The sequence below is a fragment of the Camellia sinensis genome, chromosome 5 (genome assembly GCF_055761805.1).
Source record: "Camellia sinensis isolate YWXY chromosome 5, ASM5576180v1, whole genome shotgun sequence".
Classification (NCBI taxonomy): domain Eukaryota; kingdom Viridiplantae; phylum Streptophyta; class Magnoliopsida; order Ericales; family Theaceae; genus Camellia; species Camellia sinensis.
Genome location: NC_138965.1, coordinates 98,732,027 through 98,740,000, shown reverse-complemented (window position 1 = coordinate 98,740,000; position 7,974 = coordinate 98,732,027). Strand labels below are relative to the sequence as shown.

Below are 7,974 nucleotides of genomic sequence, written 5' to 3'. Positions count from 1 at the left end.
TATCTACTGCAAATGTCAATACCTAACATTATTGTGACTATTCATTCAACTTTCACTTTAATTAAATTGGAAAATTTGAAAGGTAAAAACATTATCCCTACTGTTGGCATAAATGCTCAGGAGTAGTGAGATACTGTTCGATCCACACCATTCAAATGTATTCTCAAACTCGGTTCAAAATTCTCTTCTTCTTTGAAGATGAATTTAAACGATTGGTGGGTTCTTACTCTAGATAAGTTGAGATTTGATTGTCACAACAAAGAATATCAGATTAGAATGGGAGTCAAATGCATTGTCCTGTTGTTCTTAGCAATTATTTGGACCTCCTACATGGCTTTCACACAATTGTGATGTGAAATTCATCCTGGTTGTCAAATTAGGAAGTATTGTTCATGCATACATATACATGTATACCCTTCGACCCCTTTGAGAATCTTTATTGGAGATGAAACTGTAACGCCCTCAAAAAATAACAACAATAAACCCATCAGATAAGACATGCATTTACATATAAACTAACCGCATTCTTTTATCCATTAGAGTTCCATTACATAAATATTACATGTTGACATCAAAACAAAATGCCCTACGGGCTTACAGCTTTCCAAGTTAAAACTTGGTTACAACAAAAGAGTACTAACTCGTTTACACATTAAGCCCTTGGCTTGAAGTTACATGTAATACATCAAAAGTTAAACGACAAAAGTATGTCCGCCACTAGCCTCCCAGCTATGTCCTTGGAGGTGGCATGCTACCTGCACCTGAAAATGATATTCCCATATAGGGTGAGCCACAGCCCAGTAGAAATACACTAAACCAACCATGAACAATGACTAAAATATTAGCAATTGATAGATGGCCAACACTGATACATTCACATAAATTATACATTTATGTCTTACAACTTATGAGTCTAAGTTACCTTTCATTTTCCCTTTTTCAACAGATGAGCATGCTAGCTCTATCATTATTTCCACAGATATGTATAAAAACTATATCTCACATTCAGATAAGCATAAAAGCTATATCCACATTCTCAACAGATATGTATAACAACAATATCCCACATTCACAGATAAGCATATAAGCTGTATCCACACTTCTCTAGACAAGCATATGAGCTATGTCTACGGAGTTCATCCCCTATCTTCTCCCAACACTATCCGGTTTAGAGGTACATCCCCTATCTTCCCCTAAACCGCGGAGTACATCCCCTATCTCATCCTCTACACATAACGTATATAAACACATTGGTTCTATATACAACCACCCAATACATACAATTAATGTATTCTACCAACCGTCAAGTTCCATGACACATTTCGTTGATTAGTTTCAGTTTACCTAATCATCATGCATTGTCTACAACAATCACGACTATCCTCCACCGATAGCCCAAGCAGTTATTTCTAAACAGAAAATAAATGCACAATGGATATTCAATCAACATTTCATTTCTTCATTCTTCTCAATTAATTATCCCAATTAATTAAACAATGTAATTAGGTCAATTCCCATAATTAACATTTCAACCCTTAGGTCCCATTTTCATCAATGATTCAACAATCATTCCATTTTTCCATGCCAAACATGCATCTAGGTTTATTATGAATAAAACCCTAACTTTTGTAAAATTACACAAAAGCCCTAAACTTTCACAAAATTACCAAACCAAGCCCAACATCTCAAAATACCAAAATTTAAAGACAAAACCCATAGAGAGGAGTAGGATATCCCTACCTCGAAGTTTAAGCCACAAAGGAGATGAAGACTCGAAGATCAACTTGCTCCAAATCCAAACTTTTTCAGATTAAATCGAAGCTCTCAACGCCCTCTATCTTTTTAACAAAGGCCCTAGGCTAGATTCACACCCTAGGGAGATCAAATCTTAGAGAGAGTGCAAGTTTAGAGAGAGAGGGTGTCGAATTTAGGGTTTAATCAAAGAAAGGGACTGAAAAAGTGATGTTTAAGACGCTGCTGTCCGCTGATATAAAACACGCTCGCTCGAGCGATGACTTGGTCGCTCGAGCGACCAGACACAGAAAACTCTCGCTCGAGCCAAGAAGTTCTCGATCGAGCGAATAAAAACCCAGACCGCTCGAGCGAAGGAAGCTCGCTCGAGCCAAGAAAGACAGCTCTCAGGTCCAGAACCAGACGCAACACAACTCTCGCTCGAGCGACAACTCCTCGCTCGAGCGAAGGACCAAAAATTTGGGCAGCAACACTAGGCTCCCAAACACAACCAACCTGTAACAAACCTGACCAATACATCCCATAACTCAATATACAAAGTACAAAGGATGCAAACACGATAATAAACAACAACCAACATCCACGGACACATGTCCGGATCACTGTACAACAAGGGTAAACCCGGGATCGCTATAGAAACTCCTTGGATTGCCCAGTTTGGAATGCACTAATCTATATTGTAGCTTTTCCACTTAAATGTGTTTCATCTCATGGAGATTTATTGTCTAAACTCCTTGTTCTTAAGGTGCATACTAAGTTGGATGTAGCAATATACTCAATCTATGTTTTGTGCTAGGAGCTATGTTACATGGACTCGGTAAGAGAGTCAGATTTGGGTATGTGTCCAGAAGTCGGATTCGCATCTAGCTCTCAAGCACCTCCATTCTAGTTTGGTCAGAGCCATCAGGGCTATGGGCCATCGGGCTAGGTAGTATTGGCCCAAAGTCATAGAGTTGTTCTTGTTGTCTTAGAGCAAATTGTTCAGCAACCTTTCCTAGAAGGGGCAGTTGTCCATTAGGATTACCAGCAGGAAGGCCAACATGGTCGTGTGTATGCTGTGACCACCGTCGTTCCTCCACCCTAGCCTAATGCTTCAACTGGACCTTCTATGGTCTGAGGTACATCTTCTGTACTTCTTGTGTAAGTATTATATCTATGCATTTCATATCATCCATGGTGTATTGCTTGCATTTATGCTGAGTTAGTAAGTAGAATGATTAGAATTGGCCTCATTCTCGAAACATTAGTCATAATTAGGATTAAGCTTATTCAGCATCACCGATTAGTGGGTAGCCCTCATGAGAATAAGAGTTGAGGTTCACTCTCGGTCTTCTAACCAGTGTTATTAAAGGCGATAGGTGCACCAAGGCATCAAGGTCTCCTGGGGCCTAGGCTCAAGGCACAGGGTGAGGCGCATGCTTCCCCAAAGTGAGGCGCACCTTGTACAAGAAAAAATATAGAATTTAATATAAGTAAATAATTTAGGGTTCAACATAAACAAAATGAAATGTTATACATTTACTGTTTTTTGGATATTAGGAATTAGGGTTAATATTTCTTCTATCATTGATTTGGGGTTGAATGCCCAATGTGTCACACCCCAAATCCGGGCATGACCGTCCGTGGCCCACAGGGACTTAGCCCAAGGCACACGTAAGCCTAAACACGAATCCAATCACATTGAACAACTGAACAATAGTCCAATAATAAATAACCAAAACTCAATCCAGACATGCCACAATTATAAACGGCAAAATCAACCGTAATCAAAAGCCATCCAAACTTATGGGATATAAACAACCCACAAAATAAAATAATTCTAAATAAAACCCAATCACAAAGTATGCACAAAACTCGACAAAGCAACCTAAAAGAAAATTAAATAAATGCCCTAGAGGTCCATGCAATTGAGTCCCCGCTACGCCATGAGTCCACTCTAAGTCCATCTAACACCTGGAAATGGTAAACAACTAAGTCAGCTGATAGCTCAGTGAGTAGCAACATGGATAGTAAATACAGTTTTGAAAACAGGGTTCAATTCCAAAATAAGATATATATCACAGAAACTAGATTGGCATACAGTTTGGTAAATACAATCTGTTTCAAAAAGAAGGTTCCACAGTTCAACACTTAAAATACTCATGTCTCGCAAGAACATGATAAACGACATTTTTCACGTAAAACAGATTATAACATGAACACCAATAATTTTCTGGGTACCAATAAAAACAAATAATCTGCCACACATTTCTCAGGCTATAAGCCCCGTTGGATCCAATACCGAACTAAGAGTCATCCTCAGGGTGGCACCTGGGCCTTTTCTCAAAGACGATCCGATTGAAGGTCACCTAGTTGTTTTTAAAGGTCTGTTCCTTACAATCGTTGAGCACTAGAGTCATCACGGCCCAACCCGGATCTGTTCCCTAGTGGCCAGAGTCACCACACACAGTGGAATAATTTCCCTGGACTAAATACACACATGGTCCCAATAATCAATACACATCAGTTTCGCAAAACATGGTAGTTCATCATTATAAACATGAGACCAAAACAAATAGTTTACAGTATGCCAAGTTCACACATGTTTCAGAAACAATTTGATTCAATTGATAATATAATAATTTATCAAAACAGTTTAGTCTTGAAACAACAATTTAATTTTCCAACAGTTCAGGGTAAGGGAACATTTATAAAAATACGTAGCATGAAACTACTCACCTGGAAACGAAATAATATAATCCTCGAATAGAGTATGAAAGTCCAACTAGTGCCCTGAACCAATATGAAAACTACACGTCACTACTAATTTAAAAATACTAAAGAATACGAACTAAGTAACCCCAAACTAAAGCGCACTAACACGGCTCAACCCAACTCACCGTTACTCTTAAATATTACCTAAGTTCATGTTCTTCAAGGTTTAAAATCACCCAAGACATGGGTTCCGGCCAAAACTTAATTAATTGTGACTTTAAGATAAAACAGAATTTCAAACAAGCCTTCCCAACCTATTCGCTAACTTTGAAAATTACAAAACCCACTCCACGCTATTCAAAAAATTCCAATAACCTCCAGATATGATCTAATATATCCTAAGTTTCAAACCCAATTGGTTTCACTTGATTTTCTTATCAAAATAATTATCTACAATTTATTATATCCAAACAGGTTGTTTTCTGCAGCACTTTAAAGAAATTGACGGTTCTCTTAATATACACGAGCAATCAATGCAAGGCAAAAAACGTATGAAACTAGACTCGTAACCGGTTCTAATAACACTAATTTGAAAATTTTTGGATTTATACCCAAAGAGAACAACACTCCCGAATTTACTGTTTCGGACTGGTTTCCTGGACATATTTGAATACCTCAATTTATATGGATTTTGACTCCCAAAAATTATGAAAAAATTCAGATATGCAATTCAATGTGTAATTGATCTACTGTAAAAAATTTCAGATTAAAATTCATCCGTTTGATATGGTTTCTTGATTTTTAAAATTTGTGACTTTGCACAGAATTTTTGGACTGAAAATTACACCCAATCTTTACACATAAATTTAGCTTCTCAAGTTTCTTAATAGGATATCTATATACACAATACATAAACCTACAACCTCTCCGTGAATGAATAAAATAATTATAGAATAAGGATGAAGAACAAAGAAAGAAGAGAAGAAAACGGAGGAGGGCTAACCTTTGATGATCACACACAACACAACACACCCAAAAGTTCTTTGATTGCAACATCTTCTTTTTTTTTTTTTTTTCTTCTCTCAAACCCTCTCCCGTGGCTGCTGTGTTGTTGCCCTATGTGGTGAACAAATAATAGAGTAGGGTTTGTGTTTATTTTATTTTATACTAGTGGTGGGCACACTTAGGTCAAATAGATAGATAAATATACAAAATACATATATAAGTTACATGCAACTCAAATGGTAAGAGCCTAACTTATTAATTATGTGGTTTAGAGTTCAAGTCACACCCTCTTCTCTATTTTTTATTTTTTTTTAATAATAAATCTTGCTTCTCAATCAATGACTTTCACCATAAATTTATTTTAGGTTTAAAATTAATTAAAAGATCATCTAATAATATTTAATTTGCACTTAAAGATTCATAATAAAATATTTGAGATTTGTAAAATTATTATTTAATTATTTACTTAATTTTTATATTCGGGTTCTCACACAATGTATTGGCATTTGTAATAAGAATAGGAATCTTCTGTAGCTGCACCATATTAAATCAATGGTCAGATTTTAAACAAGACCAATTAAAGTAATAATAAAAAAACCCTTAAGACGCAAGCCTTGGGCCAATCGTCTTACTACAGTCATTTGGCTTGTAACACTACACGGCTCAAACCTTGCGCCTGGATGGGACTTGGGCCTAGGCACAAGGTTTGTCTATGCTAACTTATTTAGTGTTCTAAGCCAAATGACTGTGATAAGACACAATCCTATTTGGCTTGGAACACTACAATGCACAATCCTATTCAAATAGAATTTAATTGAGTGTTGAGAAAGACAGTGCAACAAGTGTCTCAATTTGCGTGTATCTAGGCCAGGACTGACATGAAATTCGAGAGATGGATTCTTTAAGCCTGATAATTATTAATTTTGTGTTATTTATGTGTATTTTATTTATTTTAGTTGACTTGACGAATTTTGTGAGATTGTAGTACAAAAAGTATATATAAATTGTGTAGTTTACACAAAAATTAAGTTATTTAGAAAATGGGAACAAGGGAGACTGTAAGTACAAATACATAATTACATAGAAAATCCTTCTATTTAGCAATAAAACCAGCCCTCTCTTTTCCATAGGATTTTTATTGTTCGGTTTGGTTCCAAATTTCATGGAACTGTAAGTAATGGTTTGGTCTTGGTTACTCCTAAATCGAATCAATCCGAACCATGCTTTCCCCTACTGTTCATGAAGTCCAAGGGTTAAATAACTAATTCTAAATAACAAATCCAGTAGTCAGTTTTTATGAAAAAATCTTTATTTTATTACATATTGTTTCTATATTCATATTTTTGGGACTCAAAATAAATTTTTTGGGTGCATATCTCGTTGTTTTACTTATTTATTTTAAATGTGTACTTTAGTTTAATTTGAGTTTGAATTGTAATTTTATGAATTTGCTTTTTGATGTTGGGGAAGTACTTGTAGGTGGTTTCTTTTGTACAAATTTTGGTGTTATGCCTTTTATATAACTAATATAGGATTAAAACTTGCAGATATGTTTTCTCAAGGCTTAAATATTGATTTGCCATCAATTATTGTATGTGTCAATTTATTTTGTTTTAACATTTCAAAAAAGAGTTATTCATGTTGTTATCTAGATGTCTATGCTTATTTATTATTTTTGTGTTTTTTTTATTAATTTAATTTATTGTCTCTAGTAGGGGTGAGCATGGTTCAAATTGGTTGGGTTTAGGAGAACCATTTTAGACGGAACCAAACTATTACTCACCGTTCCATGAAATTTGGAACCAAACTGAACCATGAAAATCTTGGAACCAATCCAGACCAAACCACTAAAATGCAGTTCGGTTCGGTTCGGAACGATGGTTTTTAGAAATATTGTTATCATTTATAGTATGATCACGAAATATTGTTCACAACCTAAGAATTGTTAGATAAATATTTAGAATTAGTTCCATTGCTATATACAATAACACAGTTGTAAAAAGCAGCACTTACCAATCAGTCATATTAACTAATTTTTTTTACTTACAGATCCTGATTGATATATTTATCATTGTAAATTTATTGATAAAAACAAGAGAGACTGATAAATTTATCCAATAGAATTTAATGGGTAATGAGTTTCAAAAGTAGGACTTATTGGTAATTTACCCTTGTAAAAGTAGTGAGATATAACTTAGGTATATATATTTAATACTAATAAGATATTTGAGTGTTTACGGTAGTTAACAAATTATATATATATATATTTAAACTGTCTAGTTCTGTTCTAAACGAATTTGTAACTATAAAACCACAAACTAATCGATGAAGTACGGTTTGCCTATTTTAAAAACCAAGCCAAACCGTGCAGTGAGAAAACCAAACCAAACCAAGCAGTTTAGTCTAGATTGGATTGGTTTTCAGTTTTTTCAATTTTTTTACTCTAGTCTCTAGCCCAGTGGGACATTTGATTTAGAGTTTTTTTTGAAGGAGTGCATATTTCCAATATCATAAATTTATACA

General features: G+C 35.1%; 1 long non-coding RNA gene across 1 annotated transcript; it reads right to left on the bottom strand.

The window, feature by feature from the left end:
• Positions 1-3,432: 3,432 nt before the first annotated feature.
• Positions 3,433-5,582, bottom strand: LOC145790163 (uncharacterized). The gene is made up of 3 exons (XR_014328809.1): positions 5,450-5,582; positions 4,471-4,524; positions 3,433-3,705 (listed from the first exon to the last, which is right to left on the bottom strand). It is a non-coding gene; the product is annotated as an uncharacterized LOC145790163 (long non-coding RNA).
• Between the last annotated feature and the right edge of the window lie 2,392 nt (positions 5,583-7,974).